General features: G+C 40.4%; 1 pseudogene; it reads left to right on the plus strand.

The window, feature by feature from the left end:
* The first annotated feature begins 1,158 nt into the window (after positions 1-1,158).
* LOC112932558 (elongation factor 2-like) lies at positions 1,159-11,159 on the plus strand (annotated as a pseudogene).
* The last annotated feature ends 13,621 nt before the right edge of the window (positions 11,160-24,780 follow it).

A 24,780-nucleotide genomic window follows, 5' to 3' on the forward strand; every position in this document is an offset into this window, starting at 1 on the left:
TTAATATTAAAATGAAAATTAAGTTATATTATGAAACTTTTCAAATAAATGGAAAAGTTCATTCATTCATCATTCTACTGGTTTTTGCCTCTACTCTTCTGTTATATACTGTTCTTGTCAAAGTCACCAATGACTATGTTGCCAAATCAATTTACCTTTATTTTCATTTAACTTATTCCTATATTTATTTCAATGATACCACACTTTCCTGGTTTTACTTCAAGATTTTCCACCTTTCCTTCACTAACTTCTCTAGACCTACTAGGAGAGTGTAGGAATGCCTTGGGTTCATTCCTGCCTTTCTCCTTTTCCATATTTTCTCTCTTAACCTCATCCGGTCTTATAGCTTAGATACCACTATAAATTGATAACTTCCCAGTTTGATCTCCAGCCCTGACCTCTCCCTTGAACGCCAGGCTCAGATATGCATGCTTGACACTTCCACTTAGTCTAATTGGCTCCTCAGACTTACTAGGTACAGTTTAGTTAAACTCTGGGTTTTTAACATCCTTCCCTACCACCCCTTCCTCCTTAGGCTTTCTGAATCCTCATAAACGTCATCCTCTCAGCTGTTTCAGCTCTAAACATAGGAGTCATTTCAAGTCTTATCTGTCCCTCATCCCTATCCAAACTATTAGAAAATCATCTAAAATACATCTGGAGTGCTTTGGCTTCTCTCTGTCTTTAATGTGCCCACCCTAATCCAAGGCACCCTCACTTTGCGTGGACTAATGTTAATAGCCTTCTTTGTGCCCTCTGCTTCTACTCTTGCTCTTTTGTGAAACCAGAGTCTTAGGTTTAATATAAAATAAGACTGAAACTACAGTATAGTATGGTAATAACAACTTGGCACCACTCTAATGAATAAAAGTTAATGTTAACAAAAACTTGGGCATTTTTTACTTCAAATCTTATTTTTTAAAAGAAGTAAAATAATATTAATTAAGTTAAACTTCTTCATGTCTTCTTCCTAATGCCATCCTGGCTTTCCTTCCTTTTCTTAAAAAATTTTTAGGTGATAGGGTTAAGATGGAGGAGTAAGGTAACCTTAAGCTTGCCTCCTCCCTTGAACACTGATACATAAATATCAAATCATTCTAAACAAGAAATTGGTCTAAGGACTGAGAGAACAAAGCTGCATATCTATAAGCAGAAAAAATGACTACTACACAGAAGGTAGGAGCTGTGGAGAGTTGATTTGGGAGAGAAAAGAGCCATGGGCCCTGTGGAGGGAAGGATGCCCTGATCATAGAGAGGGGAGTGAGGGGGAGAGAGGAAAAAAAAGTGAAAAAGGAGTGAAAACATGTGTAGGGATCACACAAGGAAAACTCTTCCCCAAATCCATTGACTTGAAAAATAAGATAGTTTAAATACTGCAAGTTTTTGTTTTTATAAACAGCAGAGTGCAGAACCTCAAGTTTCAGAGGTCAGTGCCATCACCAGGGTTGCTGGCAGGCTAGGTGGTGCTCTGGTCGGGGAGGAGGGCAGAGACCTGGGAATGGACAGCCCAGCTTAAGGATCCTCTGGGTTGATGAAGAAGGGCATTATATCATAATTAAGGGGTTATCCACCCAGAATATCTAACCAAAGAGGTAAAAGATGTACACTCTGAAAACTATAGAACACTTAGGAAGGAAATTGAAGAGGACACAAAGAAATGGAAAAATTTTCCATGCTCATGGATTGGAAGACCAAACATTGTTAAAATGTCTATATCACCTAAGGAATCTACACATATAATGTGATCCTTATCAAAGTATCACCAGCATTTTTCACAGAGCTGGAACAAACAATCCTAAAATTTGTATGGAATCACAAAAGACACCAAATAGCCAAAGTAATCTTGAAAAAGAAAAGTAGATCTGGAGGCATCACAATTCTGGCCTTCAAGCTCTAGTACAATGCTGTAGTCACCAAGATAGTATGGTACTGGCACAAAGACGCATAGATCAATGGAACAGAACAGAAAACCAATGGGATGCCTGGGTGGCTCAGCGGTTAAGCATCTGCCTTTGGCTCAGGGTGTGATCCTGGAGTCCCAGGGTCGAGTTCTACATCGGGCTCCCTGCGTGGAGCCTGCTTCCCCCTCTGCCTCTCTCTCTGTGTGTGTCTCTCATGAATAAATGAATAAAATCTTAAAAAACCCAGAAATAGACCCACAACTCTATGGTCAACTAATCTCTGACAAAGCAGGAAAGAATATCTAATGGAAAAAAGACAGTCTTTAACAAGTGGTGTTGGGAAAACTGGACAGCCACATGCAGAAGAATGAAACTCACCACTAGCTTATGCCATACACAAAAATAAAATCAAAATGGATGAAAGACCTAAATGTGAGACAAGAAACCATCAAAATCCTAGAGGACAACACAGGCAGCAGCCTTTCTGACATGGGCTGTAGCAACTTCTTACTAGACACATCACCACAGGCAAGTGAAACAAAAGCAAAAATGAACTATTGGGACTTCATCCAGATAAAAAGATTCTGCACGGCAAAGGAAACAACCAATAAAACTAAAACGTAGCTTATGAAATGGGAGAAGATATTTGTAAGCAACATATCTGATAAAAAGTTAGTATCCAAATCTACAAAGAATTTATCAAGCTCAACTCCCAAAAAACAATCCAGTTAAGAAATGGGCAGAAGACATGAATAAACACTTTTCCAAAGAAGACATCCAGATGGCTAGCAGACATATGGAAAAGTGCTCAACATCATTCATTTAGGGAAATATAAATCAAAACCATGATGAGATACCACCTCATGCCTGTCAGAATGGCTAAAATTAACAACACAAGAAACAACACATGTTGGCAAGGATGTGGAGAAAGGGGAACCCTCTTGCACTGTTGGTGGGAATGCAAATTGGTACAGCCACTCTGGAAAGCAGTATGGAAGTTCCTCAAAAAGTTAAAAATAGAACTACCCTATGACCTAGCAATTGCACTATTAGGTATTTACCCAGAGGATACCAAAATACAGACTCTAAGAGGTACACGCATCCTAATGTTTATAGCAGTGTTATAAACATTAGCCAAATTAGGGAAAGAGCCCAAATGTTCATTGACTAATGAATAGATAAAGATGTGGGGTGTATGCGAGCGTGTGTGTATGTGTGTGTGCGTGTATGTATATAATGGAATATTACTCAGCCACCAGAAAGAATGAAATATTGCCATTTGCAATAATGTGGATGGAGCTAGAATGTATTATGCTAAGTGAAAAAAGTCAGACAAAGACAAATACAATATGATTTCACTTATATGTGGAATTTAAGAAACAAAATAGATGAATCTACAGGAAAGGGAAAAAAGAGCGAGAGAGGGAAACAAACTATAAGATTCTTTTTTAAATAAAGGTTTTTTTGAGAGAGAGAGTGAGAGTGAGGGGAGGGGCAAAAAGAGAGGGAGAGAGCCAAAGAAACAAGCCTACTCTGCTGAAAGCGGAACCCATTGTGGGCTCAATCTTACGACCCTGAGATCATGACTCTAGCCAAATAAAAAAAACTTAAATAAATTAAATTAATAAATTAAATTTATTAATAAATTAATAAATTAAATTTACATAAATTTATTACTATTTCATATATTCTGTTAGTGTGTAGAGATGCATCTGATATTTCAATGTTGATGTTGTTTTCTGTAACTTTACTGAAATCATTCATGAGTCTTAATAGTTCTTTTGTAGTCTCTAGAGGTTTCTCTCTGTATATATCTCTTGTCATCTGCAAACAAAGACAATTTTACTCCTCAGAATTGAGTGCTCCCAAAGGTACTTTTGTCTATGAATTGTTGCCAAATTATTGTTTTTTTAAAAAAATATTTTATTTATTCATTCATGAGAAACACACACAGACAGAAGCAGAGACACAGGCAGAGGGAGAAGCAGGCTCCATGCAGGAAGCCCAATGTGGGACTCGATCCGGGGTCTCCAGGATCACGCCCTGGACCAAAGGCAGCGTTAAACCGCTGAGCCACCCAGGCTGCCCAAATTATCATTGATGTGGGATACAACTGAGGGATATCTTATTTGGCATTTCTTGCTGATGTCACTTATCCTCCTTTTCTCCCTTTGTTAATATTGCCACTATGATGAACTTGTTATATGTCTTCCTTGTCTGCATTTTCCTATGTTTATTTCCCATATTTGTATACAAAGTCTAGCATGTCTGGCTTAGTATGGCTTTGTATGTTTTATTAACATTTTTTTGCTTTTTTTCTTTGCATATTTTAAGCATTTACATATTGATAGAAAGCAAATTCATTTGACTATTGAATAGAATAAAAATTCACTGGCTGGATATGCTTCATTTTATTTATTCATTGATCAATAGTTCACTGCCTTTAATATTTGATTATTATCAAGAGAGCTATTATATGCAGCCTTGGACATGTCTTCTTGTGCAATAGTCAAGAATTTGTCAGATTCCAGGAATGAGAGTGAAAATATCAGAGAGGGTGACAGCACATGAGAGACTCCTAACTCTGGGAAATGAACAAGGGGTAGTGGAAGGGGAGGTGGGGAGGGTTGGGGTGATTTGGTAATGGGCACTGAGTGGGGCACTTGATGGGATGAGCACTGGGTGATATGCTATATGTTGGCAAATTGAACTCCAATAAAAAAAAAAGATTCCAGGAATGAATGTAAGTGCTGGATCATATAGTACTACATTTTTAATTTTACCTGAAACTATCAAACTGCTCTCTAAAATGACAGAACATTCCCACCAGTTCTGAGATTTCTTGTTTCCTTATATTCTCTAACACTTGATATTTATTATTCAACCTAAAAAATATTTGGCAGTTTAAAAGATATGAAACAAGTGATCTTTCAAAAAACATTAAAAGGATTATGTCACATTATGCCATCCCTATCCCCAACCCATCAAGGATCTTTACATATAGAATAAAATCCTAAACAAACAAACAACCAAAACAGAACAACTCTCTCTCTCTCAAAAAAAAAAAAAAAAAAAAAGATTAAAATCTTCCATCATTATGAACACCATCCTCGGTGTGACTCACATAGCTCAGATCTGCCTGGGTGAGTCCACCACCATTCGCCACCACGGTGAACTTCACAGTAGACCAGATCTAGGCCATCATGGATAAGAAGGCCAACATTTGAAACAAGTCCATCATTGTCTACAAGGACCATGGCAAATCTGCACTGATGGACTCGCTGGTGTGCAAGGCCGGTATCCTGTGCTGGGGAGACCTGCTTCACTAACATCTGGAAGGACGAGCAGGAGCGCCACATCACCATCAAGTCAATGGCTATCTCCCTCTTCTATTAGTCTCAGAGATCGACTTGAACTTTATCAAACAGAGCAAGGATGGCTCCGGCTCTCTCACCAACCTTCTGAACTCCCCTGGGCATGTGGACTTCTCCTCAGAGGTGACCAAGTCCACCAAGACATGGTGGTGGTGGACTACGTGTCCAGTGTATGTGTGAAGACAGAGATGGTGCTGCAGCAGGCCATTGCTGAGCATATTAAACCTATGCTGATGATGAATAAGATGGACTCGGCTCTGGTGGAGCTGCAGCTGGAGCCTGAGAAGCTCTGCCAGACCTTCCAGCACATTATGGAGGATGTCAGTATCATCATTTCCACCTACAGGAAGGGTGAGAGTGGCCTCCTGGGCAGCATTATGATTGACTCTGTACTTGAGGCTGTTGGCTTTAGGTCTGGACTCCATGATTGGACCTTCATCTTGAAGCAGTTTGCAGAGATATATGTGGCCAAATTTGCTGCTAAGGGTGAGGGCCAGCTGGGGCCCACTGAGTTGGCCAAGAAAGTGGAGAACATGATGAAGAAGCTGCAAGATGACCAGTATTTTGATCCAGCCAATGGCAAATTCAGCAAGTCAGCCACCAGCTCTGATGGCAAGAAGGTACCATCAATATTCTTCAGACTCATCTTGGACCCTGTTTTCAAGGTGTCTGATGCTATCTTGAATTTCAAGAAAGAGGAGAAGGTAAAGCTGATTAAAAAGCTGGACATCAGGATGCCTGGGTGGCTCAGTGGTTGAGTGTCTGCCTTTGGCTCAGGGCATGATCCCTGGTTGAGGTTCGAGTCCCACATCGGGCTCCCTGCGAGGAACCTGGTTCTCCCTCTGCATATGTCTCTGCCTCTCTCTCTCTGTGTCTCTCATGAATAAATAAATAAAATCTTTTTAAAAAAGCTGGACATCAAGCTGGACAGTGAAGACAAAGACAAAGAAGGCAAACCGTTTTTGAAGGCTGTGATGTACCACGGGCTACCAGCCAAGGATGCGTTGCTGCAGATGATCACCATCCATTTGGCCTTTCCCATAACAGCCCAGAAATACTGCTGTGAGCTCCTGTATTAAGGGGCCCCAGATGAAGAGGCAGCCATGGGCATTAAAACTGTGACCCCAAATGCCCCCTTATGATGTACATTGCCAAAATGGTGCTGACCTCTGACAATGGTTGGTTCTGTGCCTTCGGCTATGTGTTCTCGGGAATGGTGTCCACTGGCCTGAAGGTCCAGATTGTGCGGTCCAACTACACCCTTGGGAAGAAGGAGGACCAGTACCTGAAGCCCATCTAGAGGATAATTCTGATGATGGGCCATTATGTGGAGCCCATTGAAGATGTGCCTGGTAGGAATGTTGTGGCTCTGGTGGGTGTGGACTAGTTCCTGGTGAAGACCAGCACTGTTACCACCTTTGAGCATGCCCACAATGTGTAGGTTATGAAGTTCAGCATAAGCTTTGTTGTTTGGGTTGTTGTGAAGGCCAAGAATTCAGCCGACCTTCTCGAGCTAGTGGAGGGTCTAAAACACTGGCCAACTTGGACCCCATGGTGCAGTGCATTATTGAGGAATCAGAGGAGCACATCATCTTGGGGGTTGGGGAGCTGCACCTGGAGGAGGCCCTGGAGGAGGACCATGTGTTTTTTTTTTATTTATTTTATTTTTTATTTTTAAATTTTTTTATATTTATAAATTAATTTTTATTGGTGTTCAATTTACCAACATACAGAAAAACACCCAGTGCTCATCCCGTCAAGTGTCCCCCTCAGTGCCCGTCACCCATTCCCCCCCACCCCCCGCCCTCCTCCCCTTCCACCACCCCTAGTTCGTTTCCCAGAGTTAGGAGTCTTTATGTTCTGTCTCCCTTCCTGATATTTCCCACACATTTCTTCTCCCTTCCTTTATATTCCCTTTCACTATTATTTATATTCCCCAAATGAATGAGAACATACACTATTTGTCCTTCTCCGATTGACTTACTGCACTCAGCATAATACCCTCCAGTTCCATCCACGTTGAAGCAAATGGTGGGTATTTGTCGTTTCTAATGGCTGAGTAATATTCCATTGTATACATAAACCACATCTTCTTTATCCATTCATCTTTTGATGGACACTGAGGCTCCTTCCACAGTTTGGCTATTGTGGACATTGCTGCTAGAAACATCGGGGTGCAGGTGTCCCGGCGTTTCATTGCATCTGAATCTTTGGGGTAAATCCCCAACAGTGCAATTGCTGGGTCGTAGGGCAGGTCTATTTTTAACTCTTTGAGGAACCTCCACACAGTTTTCCAGAGTGGCTGCACCAGTTCACATTCCCACCAACAGTGTAAGAGGGTTCCCTTTTCTCCGCATCCTCTCCAACATTTGTTGTTTCCTGCCTTGTTAATTTTCCCCATTCTCACTGGTGTGAGGTGGTATCTCATTGTGGTTTTGATTTGTATTTCCCTGATGGCAAGTGATGCAGAGCATTTTCTCATGTGCATGTTGGCCATGTCCATGTCTTCCTCTGTGAGATTTCTGTTCATGTCTTTTGCCCATTTCATGATTGGATTGTTTGTTTCTTTGGTGTTGAGTTTAATAAGTTCTTTATAGATTTTGGAAACTAGCCCTTTATCTGATATGTCATTTGCAAATATCTTCTCCCATTCTGTAGGTTGTCTTTTAGTTTTGTTGACTGTATCCTTTGCTGTGCAAAAGCTTCTTATCTTGATGAAGTCCCAATAGTTCATTTTTGCTTTTGTTTCTTTTGCCTTCGTGGATGTATCTTGCAAGAAGTTACTGTGGCCAAGTTCAAAAAGGGTGTTGCCTGTGTTCTCCTCTAGGATTTTGATGGACTCTTGTCTCACATTTAGATCTCTCATCCATTTTGAGTTGATCTTTGTGTATGGTGCAAGAGAGTGGTCCAGTTTCATTCTTCTGCATGTGGATGTCCAATTTTCCCAGCACCATTTATTGAAGAGACTGTCTTTCTTCCAATGGATAGTCTTTCCTCCTTTATCGAATATTAGTTGACCATACAGTTCAGGGTCCACTTCTGGGTTCTCTATTCTGTTCCATTGATCTATGTGTCTGTTTTTGTGCCAGTACCACACTGACTTGATGACCACAGCTTTGTAGTACAACCTGAAATCTGGCATTGTGATGCCCCCAGCTATGGTTTTCTTTTTTAAAATTCCCCTGGCTATTCGGGGTCTTTTCTGATTCCACACAAATCTTAAAATAATTTGTTCTAACTCTCTGAAGAAAGTCCATGGTATTTTGATAGGGATTGCATTAAACGTGTAAATTGCCCTGGGTAACATTGACATTTTTACAATATTAATTCTGCCAGTCCATGAGCATGGAATATTTTTCCATCTCTTTGTGTCTTCCTCAATTTCTTTCAGAAGTGTTCTATAGTTTTTAGGGTATAGATCCTTTACCTCTTTGGTTAGGTTTATTCCTAGGTATCTTATGATTTTGGGTGCAATTGTAAATGGGATTGACTCCTTAATTTCTCTTTCTTCAGTCTCATTGTTAGTGTATAGAAATGCCACTGATTTCTGGGCATTGATTTTGTATCCTGCCACACTACCAAATTGCTGTATGAGTTCTAGCAATCTTGGGGTGGAGGCTTTTGGGTTTTCTATGTAGAGTATCATGTCATCAGCGAAGAGGGAGAGTTTGACTTCTTCTTTGCCAATTTGAATGCCTTTAATGTCTTTTTGTTGTCTGATTGCTGAGGCGAGGACTTCCAGTACTATGTTGAATAGCAGTGGTGAGAGTGGACATCCCTATCTTGTCCCTGATCTTAGGGGAAAGGCTCCCAGTGCTTCCCCACTGAGAATGATATTTGCTGTGGGCTTTTCGTAGATGGCTTTTAAGATGTCGAGGAAAGTTCCCTCTATCCCAACACTCTGAAGTGTTTTGATCAGGAATGGATGCTGTATTTTGTCAAATGCTTTCTCTGCATCTAATGAGAGGATCATATGGTTCTTAGTTTTTCTCTTGCTGATATGATGGATCACATTGATGGTTTTACGAGTGTTGAACCAGCCTTGTGTCCCGGGGATAAATCCTACTTGGTCATGGTGAATAATTTTCTTAATGTGTTGTTGGATCCTATTGGCTAGTATCTTGTTGAGAATTTTTGCATCCATGTTCATCAGGGATATTGGTCTGTAATTCTCCTTTTTGGTGGGGTCTTTGTCTGGTTTTGGAATTAAGGTGATGCTGGCCTCATGGAACGAATTTGGAAGTACTCCATCTCTTTCTATCTTTCCAAACAGCTTTAGTAGAATAGGTATGATTTCTTCTTTAAACGTTTGATAGAATTCCCCTGGGAAGCCATCTGGCCCTGGACTCTTGTGTCTAGGGAGGTTTTTGATGACTGCTTCAATTTCCTCCCTGGTTATTGGCCTGTTCAGGTTTTCTATTTCTTCCTGTTCCAGTTTTGTTAGTTTTTTGGCTTTCCAGGAATGCGTCCATTTCTTCTAGATTTCCTAATTTATTGGCGTATAGCTGTTCATAATATGTTTTTAAAATCGTTTGTATTTCCTTGGTGTTGGTAGTGATCTCTCCTTTCTCATTCATGATTTTATTAATTTGAGTCTTCTCTCTCTTCTTTTTAATAAGGTTGGCTAATGGTTTATCTATCTTATTAATTCTTTCAAAGAACCAACTCCTGGTTCTGTTGATCTGTTCCACAGTTCTTTTGGTCTCGATTTCATTTAGTTCTGCTCGAATTTTAATTAACTGTCTTCTGCTGGGGGTGGGTCCATTTGCTGCTTTTCTCTAGCTCCTTTATGTGTAAGGTGAGCTTTTGTATTTGAGTTCTTTCCAGCTTTTGAATGGATGCTTGTATTGTGATGTATTTCCCCCTCAGGACTTCTTTTGCTGCATCCCAAAGATTTTGAACGGTTGTATCTTCATTCTCATTAGTTTCCATGAATCTTTTTGATTCTTCCTTAATTTCCAGGTTGACCTTTTCATTTTTTAGCACGATGAGGACCATGTGTTTATTCCCATCAAGAAATCTCATTCTATAGTCTCATATCACAAGACCACCAGTGAGGAGTTGAATGTGCTCTGCCTGTCTACGTCTCCCAAGAATCACAACCCTCTGTTCATGAAGGCATGGCCCTTCCCTGACAGCTTGGACAAAGACATTGACAAGGGTGAGGTGTCTGCCTACCAGGAGCTCAAGCCTGCTATCTGGCTGAGAAGTATGTGTGCGATGTGGCTGAGGCATTCAAGATCTGGTGCTTCGGGCCTGACAGCACTGGCCCCAACATCCTCACTGACATTACCAAGGGTGTGCCGTATATCAACAAGATCAAGGATAGTGTGGTAGCTGGAGCTGGCTTCTAGTGGGTCACCAAAGAGGGGGCTCTGTGTTTTCCTCAAAACATGCATGGTATGCAGTTTGATGTCCACGATGTGATCCTGCATGTGGATGCCATCTACCTTGGAGGTGGCCGGATGGATCATCCCTGCAGCCAGGTGCTGCCTCTTTGCCAGTGTGCTGACTGCCCAGCCCCGGCTTATGGAGCCTATTTACCTTGTGGAGATTCAATGTCTGAAACAAGTGGCTGGTGATCTCTCTGGTGTCCTGAAAAGAAAGTGGGTTCATGTTTTTGAGGAGTCCCAGGTGGCCAGCATCCCCATGTTTTTGTGAAGGCCTATCTGTCTGTGAATGAGTCCTTTGGCTTCACTGCTGACCTGAGGTCCAACACTGGTAGCCAGGTCTTCTCCCAGTGCATTTTTGACTACTGGCAGATCCTGCTTGGGGATCCCTTTGGCAACACCAGCCACCCCAGCCAGATGGTGGCTGAAACACAAAAGGACAAAGGCCTGAAAGAGCCTTCCTGGCCCTGGAAAACCTCCTGGACAAAGTGTAGGCAGCCCTCCTCTGCAGCCCAACACCTGGGTGGGACTCAGCATAGCCGCTGCACCCAGGTGAGGATCGACCACAGCGATAAGCCCTCGCATTCTCCATGACACCTCAACACTGTCCAGACAATGATGCTCCTCCACCTGTCAGGTTCTGGGGCCCACTAAGTGCCATCACTCAACATGAACACTTGATGCCATTTCTTTCAATACTTATTTCTAGATTTCAGAGGCAACAGAAATGCCCTGGCAGCAGGGACTAATTTGGCCAGTGGAGGTGGGGGAAGTGGGATGGGACTTTCAACACTTCCTTTTTCTGTTTCAGAAACTCAAATGTCCACACACAAAAAATTTTTTTATCACATTAGGAGGTTTATTTGGGTAAATGGCCTGTAGTTGATTTTCCCCCAGAAAGGGGGAAGAAACAAGTGGTAGACCTTTCTCTTTGGATAGAAGCTAGAAGGCAGGAAGTTTTGTGCAATGTCACTGTGAGCACTCCCAGCTATATTAGTGTCATTCGAACAATAAATTTGATATAGTCTGAAAAAAGAATAAAATCCATGCTTTAAAAAAAAGTCACAGCCTATTAAAGATCTAATGGCCTGGCTTCGGCCCAAATCTGTACCATCACCTAGTGCCATTCTGTTTTACTTCAGATGCTGGGACCATACTGGGTCCTTTTCTGTTTCTTAAGCCAGCCAAGGTCTGACCTGCCTTTTAGTCTTTACATTTGCAGTTCTGTCTGTCTGGGCCATTTTGTTCCCAGTTTGACTGTCAGCTCATCCTTGAGGCATCAGGATGAGGGGATAAATGTTACTTCCTTAAAGTGGTCTTCCTAGGCCATCCTGTATAAGGTAGCAATTCCATACTCTATCACATTGCCCTCTTTCACTTACCACAATATAGCTTCTTCTCTCCCATCCTCTAAATCTCCAGCCAAATGTCTCTTGAATTCAAGTTAATTTAGGATTATGCAGGAAAGGGGATTTTGGGGAATGTAGTTCTAGTTCAGGTAGGTTGACACAACAGAAATCTACTGCAAATCCAGCACTCTTCTAATTGGTTGGGAAAGGAGCAGATATTTATTGGATACCTTTGATGGGCCAGAGACCATGCTAGGTAATTTAAACGTATTTTCACTTAATCCTCAGAACAGTTCTGTGATGTAAATGGTACTCTTATCATTTTACTCTTCTTAGTTAATCTCTTACAGCTCTACGAGGTTAAATAGCTTGCTGTATGTCATATATTTACTAAATGATAATCATCAGTATTTAAATCCAAGTCTTTCCAATTCCCAAGCCTATTCATTTCAATGACATAATCCCAGTTTTTAAATTCTTAGATAATTTTATTGTTATTTACATCATTTGGTAGATTAATTTTGTCTTAAAAAAATAAGGCTGACAGTGACCATTAGGTTTTTATTTGTGTAAGTATTCAGTGGGGAGATGATGGCTTGAATTGCCCACTTAAGCCAAGATGACTATCTGGGGCAGAGGGTATCAATTATTTAATTTTAATTTTTCTCTCTACGAGTTATTTTATTGATTTACCATTCATTTTTTAACATTCAGAGCTTTTATCTCCTCCCTTGTTTTCCAGTTTTATTTAGGTAGAATTGACATACAGCACTGTATAAGTTTCAAGTATACAGCATAATGACTTGACTTATATATATTGTGAAATGATTACCACAATAAGTTTCATCAACATTGGGTCTTAATTTTAAATGGGCATAGGAATCACCCATAGAATGTGTGGTCCTCACAAAACTATCCCAAGCTTATTGGAGCATTAGAATCACCTTGCTTATAAAAGGTACAGATTTCTACAGCAGGAGATTTAAATCATGAGGTTTACAGAGGATTTGGGAAACTGCTTTTAAACAAATATCCTAAGCAATTTGTATCATAGGACAACACTGGGAAAAACTGCCTTAGTTTCCACTTCAACAACTTTTGATGGAGTGGCAGCTAACTTGATTTTGGAAGAAAGTTCCTGGAGTATTAGTAAGAATGGCAGGGGTGCAAGGTATGCTTTACAGATGTAACTAAATTTCATGACCAAATGTTATTTATACAACTAAATGTACATGGAAATATGTGAGTACTTGAATAGTCAGGCTTGACACAGGAAAAAAATTCTCAGACATTTCAAAAGAGAAAATTACCTAGGAATTGATAATAAGGGTGTTGGAAGGGCTGGAAAAACAAAACAGGGAGGGGAAGTTGTGGCTACTCAAACAGGCATGGCTGGAGGAAAAAAGGGGAAATAGGGTGATCTGGAACCAGGAGACTACTGAGGCTCCTGCTTTGAAGTTGATCCCTGGGCTTAGCTACTCTGAGGCTCACTCACTGCTGGGTAGACTGCTAAAAGTGGTGATCTGGAGGGGGGAACAGGTGCAGAGGGAGGGAAGGAGTGAATGAGGGAGGGAGGGGGAGAGAGGGAGAGAGAGAGAGAGAGAGAGAGAAAATGAACACTGGCTTCTGTGTTCTTCAGTCTCTTCTAGTGCTTCCTGTTGGGTGAACATGACTGGAATTCAGCTGGGAAATGAGTGTGGGAATTGTAGTCTGCAGATATTCATTCCTCTATGATATGAAGCAAAGATATTAAAATTCTTAGTATCACTAATCATCAGGGAAATGCAAATCAAAGCCATAATGAGATATCACTTCACATCATAAGTCACTAGTCAGAAGGGCTAGTATCCAAAAGACAAGAAATAACAAGTGTAGGGGTGCCTAAGTGGCTCGGTTGATTAAGAATCTGACTCTTGGTTTTGGCTTAGGTTGTGATCTCAGGGTCATGAGATCGAGCCTTGTATTGGGCTCTGCGCTCAGAACAGATTCTGCTTGAGATTCTTTCCCTCTTCCTCCCCCTGCCCTTTGCTCTTCCTCCTGCTCACACACTCTCTCTCTCATATAAGTAAATAAACAAAATGTTAAAAAGAAAAACAAAACAAAAACAAATAAGTGTTGGCGAGGATATGGAGAAAAGGGGTCCTTCATGCACCATTTATGGGAATGCAAACTGGTGCAGCCGCTGCGGAAAACAGTACAGAGGTTCCTCAGAAAATTGAAAATAGAACTACCAGTATGATCCAGTAATTCCACTTCTGAGTCTTTACCTGAAGATAAAGAAAACACCAATTCAGAAAGATATATGCAACCTTATGTTTATTGCAGCATTATTTACAATAGCCAAGATATGGAAGTGAGACCTATTCATTGACGGTTGAATAGATAAAGATGTAGCTGGAATATTACTAATTCATTAAAAGAATGACATCTTGTGATTTACCACAATGTGGACTGACCTAGAGGTGTTGTGCTAAGTAAAATAAGCCAGACAGAGAAAGATATATGACTTCACTTTTTATGTGGAACCTAAAAAACAAAACAATTAACAACCAAAGAGAGAGAGGGAGAGAGGGAGAGAGAGAGACAGAGAGACAGAGAAAGACTCATAACGAACAAACTAGTGGTTGTCAAAGTGGCAGGGGAGGGGAAATGGGGGAAATGGGTGAGGGGATTAAGAGTTACAAACTTCCAGTTATAAAATAAATAAGCCACAATGATGAAAAGTACAGCATAGGGAATATAGTTAATTTTGTAATACACTTACCATGGTGAGCATTTCATATTATATATAATTGTACACTTGAAACTAATTTAATATGCCAACTGCACCACAGTTAAAAAAATCCTCTCTAGCCCCTCAAAATTAGCTCTCGCCTATAAACAAAATATCATATTAGCTTTTGTTTCTAAAAAATTTGGGTCTAATGTTCAACTCATGGACATTTAATATCTTAGTTCCTGCACATCTTTACAGGAAAGAGAAGGATCACAGATATGTGTAATCCTCTATCCTACTTCTTCAGTAAACAAGTAACTATAGAAACACTTAGTGATAGCTTGGTGACCATCCTGAATTCTAAGAAACTTCAAAAATCAACTTGCAGCTGGGCAGGAGCTTTGATTAGAAACTGTTTCAAAGATGCTTTCCTTCACATCAGCATAAAGTTATTTTCTGGTTCTGCTACTAAGATTTTAAGAACTGTTTGAGCATAATTCTATAAAGAATTTTTTCCCCAGCTGACCCTGGGTCAGTACTTTGCCTTTATATTTGCATGTGAGTGTTATAAAGGAGCTGAAAGGATCATTCATTGTATCATTTGTGTAAAAATGGGCATTAATATTGGAATCTCAAAGCTGTATGATTTACCAAAACTAGGAGAGATGGACGATTACAGACCTTCCTTGACTTAGGCAGTGGATTCCAGAGACTGTCCTCACCTGCACCCCCACTTTGCTGGCGTCTCTGTTTCAGTGATGAAAGGCTCGGAAATTTTAGTCTGTCTTGGGAATCTGAAGTGGATAAAGGGAAAAGGCGCTCCCAGGTAAGATCAGCCTTCCTAAGTGTCTTCCCTATCATTTTCTGGAAAAAAAAAAAAAAAGGAAGAGAAAAACCATTTCATTAGGAAACATTTATATCAGGGAAACATAAAACATTTACTTATTATAAACTTATGGGAACAATGAGTCTTCATGAACACATACATATGAAATCAGCTGCTGGGTGCTCAGTGTGGGTCTACAAACTCAAAATCCAATTCATTTCTGAATTTTGTTTTGGCTGCAAATATTGAGAAAATTTCAACTCACACAAATAAGTAGTTGCAAATAGTAGATTTTAAATGGCAGCTTTTGCAACTTAGAATGAGTTTCAATTAAACAGAAGTGAAAAGAGATTATTCCGAATTTACACACAAATCAATTGACACAGTAGCATGAGTCTATGTTTCAGCGACCTCCCAAATGTGTTAAAATTTGAGTTGTTTAAAAGCTAAACTTCAAATTATTTTTTAACTACAGTCATATCTTCACATAGTTAAAACATTAAATAGTAAAAATGCTTGTAATAAAATATAGTAGTTCCTTTCTCCAGCCCTCTTCACCCTGATTCCTTCTCACCAAATATAGCCACTTTCAACCACTTGAGCTATTTCTTTGAGTGTTTACCTCCACATCTCTCAATAATCTTGTTCATCTATTTCTTGAATAACCTGTTTGGAATGTTATCTGTCATCTTTCCTGTGTGTCCAATGAGGATTTTGTAAGTCCCTACTTTCTCCCGTCTCCTACACTTTTGTCAACCCTCATTCTCTTAATAGTACAAACTTTGGTTTAGTCAGTGTTAACATTATATGTCAAGTATGCTTCAATAATTAAAAAAAGAACTTAGTGTTTACACTATAATGACCATATAAATACGGTTTGCTATTGACCAGATAGTCTACTATGATCGTTTCTGCTACAACTTAATTTTTCTTGAATTAATAGCTGTTTAACTTTTTTCATTTGTTTAGTTTACTGTGTGACTGTTATGGGCTGAATTATCCCCCCCTCCCCAAATTCATACGTTGAAGCCCTCATCCTCAGTACCATAGAATATGGCTGTGTTTGGAGATAGGGCCTTTAGAGAGATGATTAAGTAAAAATGAGGTCATTAAGGTAGGTCCTAATCCAATATGACTGGTGTCTATATAAAAAGAAATTAGGATACAGAGGGAAGACAATGTGAGGACACAGTGAGAAGGCAGCCATCAGTAAGCCAAGGAGAGGCCTTAGAAGAAACCAACCCTACTGACACCTTGATCTCAAACTTCTAGCCTCCAGAACTGAGAGAAAATAAATTTCTGTAGTTTTAAGTCATCCAAATGGTCCAACAAATTTACCAATAATTTTTTCTAAACCCTTAAGATTTCTAAACGTTCTGTCAATTCCACTTCTCTTCCCCTCTTCTCCCACAGCCTCTGTCAAGGATGCCACAAGCTAATATAGAATTTGGGTGCTCAGCTCTCCTCTGAATGGCTGACTTGGAGAGTCAAGCATGGACAGGATTTCAGCCTCATTGATCTTCTGGGTGGAGTGCTTGTGGGTGGACACAACCTGTACGACTGTACTCAGTGCCCTCTGTCTCTCTTCCTGGCTCTAGTCTGTACTCTTGCTTTCCAGTCTGCGTCCTTTGTTTTCTGGATCCTGTGTTATCCTCTTTTTGGTTTACTCCTTCCTTTTGCCAAAGCAAAATTTCTAGTAATTTTTAAGAACAGTATTTGAGAAAATAAATCTTGAATCTTTAAATATCTGAAAATGTCTTTATTGTACCTTCTTGCTCGACCAGTAGTTTGGTCAAGTAGAAATAATTTGAGATTAAGAATAATTTTTCCTGAACTTTTGAAGTTATTCGTCTACCACATTCTGTCACCTAGTGTTGAAAGCTCCAGGGTCTTTCTGATTGACCTGAATTGGTATAGATGAGGAATCATTTTGAGATCTATAGAGAAATCCACTTAAAAACAGTAGCTGGCATTTGTGCATATAAAATTATGCAGGAATAATGTATTTTACATTGTCCAATAATATATGTAAAAGCACTTAAACCCTGAAATGTTAGATATGAGAAATGTTCTTGTCACAACTTTGACCTTGACTGGAGGGGTGTTAGATAATATGGAAGAGAAAGATCATTTTGCTGATGTAGAATTCAGTTAATTTTAGGCTTGACTCAAATTTGGGACATTTTAAGAAAAAGATTTATTTATTTATTTGAGAGAGAGAGTGAGTCGAGAGAGATGGAGAGAATCCTGAAGCAGACTCCCCGCTGAGTGCATAGCCTGATATGACCCATGAGATTACAGCCTGAGCCGAAACCAAGAACTGGATGCTCAACTGACTGAGCCACCCAGGCGCCCCTGGCACAAAGAAATGGCTTTCTTTGCAGGATGTCTAAGGAGGCTTCACACTGAAATAGGCCATGAAATTACTGTTTTGGGTAAAGTGCATGTTCTGTGGCTACCTGGAAATTGTGTGATCCAAATTCACAAATCAACAAATTTCCATTGACCACTCTCATGTGTCAGGTTCTGTGCTGGGTTCTGGGGATGGATCAGTGAGCCAGACAGACCTGGCCTCTGCCCTCTTGGTGTCTGTTCTGAGTGGGGGAGATGGAGATCAACAAATTAGAATACATTAAGCTGTTGCTTAACGTGAGATGAGTTTTATAACAGAGTGCAAGGGGCAATGGGAAGGTGTGGGGTGAGGGCAGTCAGACCCTAATCCAGGGAACATATGAGTCCGGTCACTAGGAGAGGTGAGGTTCAGGCAAGAGTAAAGAATGGGTGGGATGAGGCATGTGGAATGCCTAGAAGGGAAGAGAGCTCCAGACCGAGTAGTGTCAGCTGGGCATGGGAGAAAAGTGGTATTTTAGGGACCTAAACAGTGGCTGTACCATGTGGGACAAGAGCTGGTGGAACAAAGCTGAGGAGTTCAGCAGGATTTCAACCACGGAGAGATTGGGTCTTGATCCTGATAGCAGCAGGAAGTCATGGCAAAGTTTTGTGAAGGGGAAATGACATGATTGGATTTGCCTTTCAAAAAGAATACTTTGAATGAATAGTGGAAAGTGTGGAAGCAGGCAACCAGCTTGTAGTCATTCAGGGGAGAGATGAGGCAGCCTGAATATGTGCTGGTGGGGTCAGAAGGAAGTGAGAAGATTCTGGAGATACAGGAAAATAAAGTTGACTATATGCCATTTTGTTCTCCTGAGTGTTTTCTATAGGGGGTGAGTGGGCAAGACTTGCAGAAGGAGATAGGACAGGGATGGTGGGACAGTGGCCAGGCAGAGGGAATCACTGGAGTCACACTGTTCCCGTAGGTCAAGGCCTATAGGATTCCCCACCCAGGCAAATGGAAGAATCAGGAAGTTTTGTGTCAAAGGCCCAGGGTTGAACAAGTTTCTGATGCCTGGGTAGACAGCCCTGGGGTGGGGAGGCAGAGTGTCAGGAGTTCAGGTGATTGGCAAGAAAATCAGCCACAGGCCACTCAGAAGCATGTGGTAGCCTTAGTGCTGATTCATGATTCTGACTAAGCAGGGCTGTCTGAGCTCTCTGGGAAGGGAGGAATGCCCCACAGGGTGCTGGCCTTCTACTGAGGACAGGCCACAGTAGGCAAGTAAAGACTCCCAACTGTTTTTCCAGTTATGCCCTCAGGATGCAGATGTAGGTGGTGGGTCAGACATGGCTCCTTAGAGGTGACTCTGGTGTGCCAGTGTGACAAAAAAAAGCAGTGTTTCCCAAAACATAGTTCTGTGCATACTATTCAGAAGAAGGGGGCATAGTATATATCCCATTGCTCAAACGTATTTGTTCACAGAACACTTTTATCATGGAAAACCTCACAGAATGGGAAGTAATTTCTGTAGAGCTCACTTTGAGAAATGTGCAATTGGTTCATAACCATCATGGAGCTATGTATGAATTTTGAAGCAACCGTGAGATAAGGTGCAGCCAACCCCATCCTGGGAGGTCAGAGAAGATGGCTTTTCAACTGCAACTTGAGAAGTGTGTTGAAGTCTGCTGGGTGGACAAGCAGAAGCTGGGGGAAGTTTGGGAAAGGGTAAAGTGTGCTCCAGTTGCCATGATTGGCTCAGAGAGATGAGCACACTCCCTCATCACATAGGATTTTCACCGGGATAAGAATCACTACTGTGAATGAAAAGGCTTTGGTCCTCATGAAGAAAATGTCAGGGACAGGAATGAGTGAAAAATGTGGAGGTGTGAAGCTAGGATTAGTCTATGGGACTTGGCTAACAGCTAACAATATGGAATTCTCACATCCTTTGCGCGCCAGGGGAGAAGGAGCATTACCTAAGAATGGAAGGAGTATCCCTTGGGCCTATTTGGATTTGAGGTTTTGTCCTTGACTAGTCGGATGAGTGGTTTATTGGCATTCTGTACAAACAGATTAAAGTGATTTTGTTTATGGCTTTTCAGCCTTAAAATGGCAAAGTTCCTTGTTGGGGATTTACTCTTCCCTAAAATGCTGCAACATACTGTTATAATAATGAAGTGACCATAAGAGGGCGCCAAAGACAAAAGTATGCTGCTACTTTCTGGAGGCAGGAATTCAACAGACTGCGCTATGAAAATAGGGCATGAAAGGGAAGGAGAGGGATCTGAAGAGGGCAAGGAGAGAGAGAAAGGAGAAACTCACTGACAGAGGGCTACAGATTCATTTATAGTCTTGGTAGCAAAGTATGAAATTAGAGAACAAAAAATCACCCACTATTGAGCTAGCGTCTGCTTTAAAAGATTTTAAAAAGGGACTTTTTTTTTTTTTTTAAATCCTAGAGTACAGTTTGTGTTTTGACTCCAGACCCTGAAAGCATTAGTAGGCTTCTCCTCTTTGAAGACAACGTCTGTCTTTCTCCAAGCTATAGGTGAAGACAGGCCCTCCAGGTGGTGGGTCAGGAAGGGTTGAAATAGAGGAATAGGACATTTCTTCCTGCAGTCTCATCCTGGGCTGCTTCTAGGGGAAAGATGAGATTCCATTTCAATATATTTAGATTGTCCAGGAGCCACTTAAAGGATCATACTTGTTTAATGTTTTTCGAATTACTGAAGCATGTCTAGGGCTTCTCTGCTTTTATTTCCGTGGTGCTAACATGTATAAGCAACACCCCAGAGTTGAATGCTTTAATAGAATCATAGGGATTTTAAGACTTATTTGAATTATTTAAAAATGCCCGTTTGGATGGTGAAAAATGAAATGTTTACCTCTCCTTTCCCAGTTGTTTATATTTATGAACAACTAAAATGCTAACATTCATTAAAATAAATGAATTTCAAAGAATTCTGTGATTTATGATAAACTATTTAAAATGTTTATTAAATAACATAGGAATTTAGCTTGAAAAAAAAATTTAAACCAGGATTATAAAGTAAGAATTGCTCCTTTAAGGAAATGGAGCTCTTTCTCTGATGCCACATCTCCCAATGAAAGCAGAGGAATTCAGCTTATAAATAATCATACCTTAGAAAGTCCAAAAGACCCTGAAAACCTTTTGCTGGCTGGTCTTCCTTGGATACTCAGAAAACTTGAAATAGATTCAGGAGAGAATGTAAACTAATTTGTCAGATTGGGAGACTGGTTTCTAGAGGGAAAGCTTGTCCCTCACTGACCATATTTATGTATTTTTTTTTCCTTTTTCCTTTTTGGTGAAGGTGTCGGGAAAAGTTGTATAGTGTGATAATTGCTTAAGCTTAAAAAGAGCCCACTAAACAATAAAGCTCTGATAGTATTTAACATTTGATGCTGTTTCCATGGGACTGAGGAAGCCGTTTTTATCCAAGAGAAGAACCAGGCACAGAGATAATAAACAAGGTTAGGGATAGATGGGGACTTCATGGATGCAGAAGTGCTAAACGTGGGGGCCTCGTGGGGTCAGTGTTTTGATGCATCTGTAATAGATGACCAGGAAGAGATGAAGGATAGTGAACTCTTCTGTACACCAAATGCACAGAATCCTTGCTGGGCTGAGAGTCAAACATGCTCAGTGGGGAGGAGAGGAAGAAGAATCAAATGGGGGAGAAAGAGGGAGAGGATGAGAGAGGGTGGAGGAGAGAGGGAGAGAGAGAAAGAGAGAAGAGGGAGAGAGGGAGAGAAAAGGAGGAGAAGAAAAGAGGTTTATAGGCATCTATTGTGGACCAGGAGAAGATGTGCCAAGTGCAAAGTTATGAATGAGAGAGGTACAGAGTGGTACAATAAAGCCAGGGAGTGGCTGTGTGGCTGTGTGAACACCTAATTCATCAGTCAGACATTACCAAATAGGGGATCTGCTTAGCCTGAGTTCCAGAGGGCTGAGGGTTAAGTTAACCCTTTTATGTGCTGAAAATTCTGTGTAAATCTTTTATCATAGATTCCTTTTAAAAATGCTTTTCTGCCTTGTTAGAGTGTATAAAAAATGGGAGAGTATTTTCTTTCTCACTAGGTTCACCAGCGTCTCTGAATGCCCAGCTCCCTTTGCACTTGGCTGGAGTGCAACAAATACTTGGCATCATCAGTGAAGGTCAAATGGGTCCTGCTGTCTGCAGGAGGCAGTTAGAATGTGACCCTGAATCCTATGCTGGTTTGCTCAAACTATTTTGTCTCTTTGTTGTGGGGGTTGTGATCATGTGTCCCCTCCCCCCTTCTTTTTTTCTTCTTTCACAAAATATATGAAACTTACAGAAAAGAACTGAAATTAATTTAAGAGTGTTTCTGCACCTATCACTGAAATTTAGCAATTTAACATTTTGTTATGTTTGTGCCAGATTATTTTTTAAATATATAAAACATTACACATTCAGTGGAGGACTCTGTAGCTGTCTTAAAACCCCTTTCTCTCTCTCCTTCTTTCCTTCCTTTTTCTTTTCCCAGAACTAAACACTTTCTCAAAGTCTGTGCGCATTCCTTCTGATATTATATTTTCACTGCATTATATGGGTTTCTTTCAAAAAGTAATATATTGCTTTTGTGGGGGATATTTCTCTTTTTTTTATTAAAAGCATAAGGTAATTATTTTTTATTGTTTTATCTTCAATAAATTTTTTTTAATTTAAATTTTAGGTAGTTAACATACAGTGCAGTATTGGTTTCTGGAATAGCATTCAGTGATTCATCACTTACATACAGCACACAGTGCTCATTGTAACAACTGCTGTCCTTAATATCCATCATGTAGGGGTGTTTCTAAAACTTTACCTAAAGGTAAATATGCATGATTCTGCAGACTGCTTTGTCATTCAGTATTATGTTTTGGAGCAATGTCATGGTGATATATTTAGATTTAATTTGTTCATTTTAATGACTCCTTTGTATTTCATTATTTAATATAGTAAAATTAGGCAATCAAGCATCTTTTGATGGACATTTAGAGTCTTTACAATTTTTTATTACTTACATGCAATGCTGCAACGAAATGTCCTTGTATTACCCATATTGATTCCCTTGAGCATATGGCTAAGAATTTCCTCCAGTATATCAGACACTAGCCACATAGCATTACTGAGCATTTGCAGTGTGGCTAGTCCGAATTGGGCCATCCTGTGAGTGTAAAATACATACTGAATTTTGAAGTTTTAGTATAAAAAAAGGAATGTAAAATCTATAAAGATATTGATTATATATTGGAATGATATCTTGGATGTGTTGGACTAAGTAAAGTAAGGCATTAAAATGAATTTTACCTGTTTCTTTTTATTTTTAGCATAGCTATTAGGAAATTTAAAATTATACATGGGGCTTCTGTTTGTGGCTCACACACTTCTATTGGGCACTGTCACTCTTAGTATGTGTCTAGGATTTGGGTTTTGTATATTCTCATTTTCTTTCCCATTTCTTCTTTTTGCTCTTATTGGCACTTGGTTTTTAGAGCCAATGTTTACCCATGAAGGAGCGCCTTTCATTTGCAAACTCACCAGTCATGTCATTCTTTCAGTAATCTTTCCTCTCAAGCTCTCTCTGGCTTTTAATTTTTGTCTGTGCAGGGTGACTGCTAGGGATACTTGGTGTTTTCAGATGCTCTGGATGGCTGAGGGTGTTTGATGTTTGACTCTCGGATAAGAGGGGTGTGACTTCATTATTTATGGAGTTTTGGGGTTATCACAGCATTCCATTATGCCTTCTTAAAATTATTGGTTTTAGATTCTGCTTAAGGACACAGATTTAGCTCTAAGCTATCACACCCAAACTTATAGTATCTGTGAGTCAGCTTCTCTACCCAAGAAACTGAATAAATCTCTGAAATGCTAATCCATCTTTAAGGAGCCCAATAGTCAGAGTTTCAAGGGAGAGGTTCCCCTCCCTTTCTCCCCCACGAACCCTTGCCATTATTCTCTCTAAGAAGGCAGGGATTTGAGACACTCTCAATCCTGCTTGAGACAGGGATTGGGTATGCACCATTCTTGCTGCTATCACAGCAGCCTAAAAGATGGCAGCTAAGCCAAGCTGGAAGGAGCTTCTGTTCCCTATAGTGGTGGCTCCCCCATGTGTGACACGGCTCTGCTTTCTCGGCTTCACCATTTCCAATGAGAAAATAAATTGCCTCTGTGCAGTCGCATGCAAAGTAGAGTCCTCTTAGCTGGCTGGAGCTGGGAGGTTGATAGAGAGCTGGAGTTGTGCGTACCAATTGTTAGGGGGTAGAGCTAGGGATGATTTTTCATTGTCTGCTGAACTCTGAGCACACCCTTTTGGAGTGGGTCTCAAATTCGAAAACAAATCTTCTCAGTGGCTTTTCCAACCTGCTTGATTTTAGAAGGATGGAGCTGCTGTTCAGATTTTTCAAAAATCCACAAAGTTGAGTGACACAGCTTATATTTTAGCAGAAATATTTAACAGTTCTATCTGCCAAGGCTTTGTCTACACAAAGGCAGAGACTGTGCTGTGGTTAAATGTGGACTTTGTGGTTAAGTAGAACTAGATTTGAACTGCAACTTAATCATTCTATTTAGCCCTGTGGGCTTGGACAAGGTATAATCACCATAAGCCTCATTTTCTACAGCTGTAAAATGGGGACAACAGCGTATAACTTCTCTGTTACTGGAATGATGGTAACTATTATTACAACTATTATCATGCAGACTAATTTGGAAAGATACAGTTGAATCAAGCAAGTGGATCCTTTGGGAACCAATTTATTGTGTAGTTGACTTTAACCAGTTGTTTTTGGGCTTACTCTGAGATGTTTGCCTTATGTTCATTAAGTCAATTTTTCCAGAAAAGTGATTTTCACATGAGTACCCTG

Source organism: Vulpes vulpes, chromosome 11, assembly GCF_048418805.1.
Source record: "Vulpes vulpes isolate BD-2025 chromosome 11, VulVul3, whole genome shotgun sequence".
NCBI lineage: Eukaryota > Metazoa > Chordata > Mammalia > Carnivora > Canidae > Vulpes > Vulpes vulpes.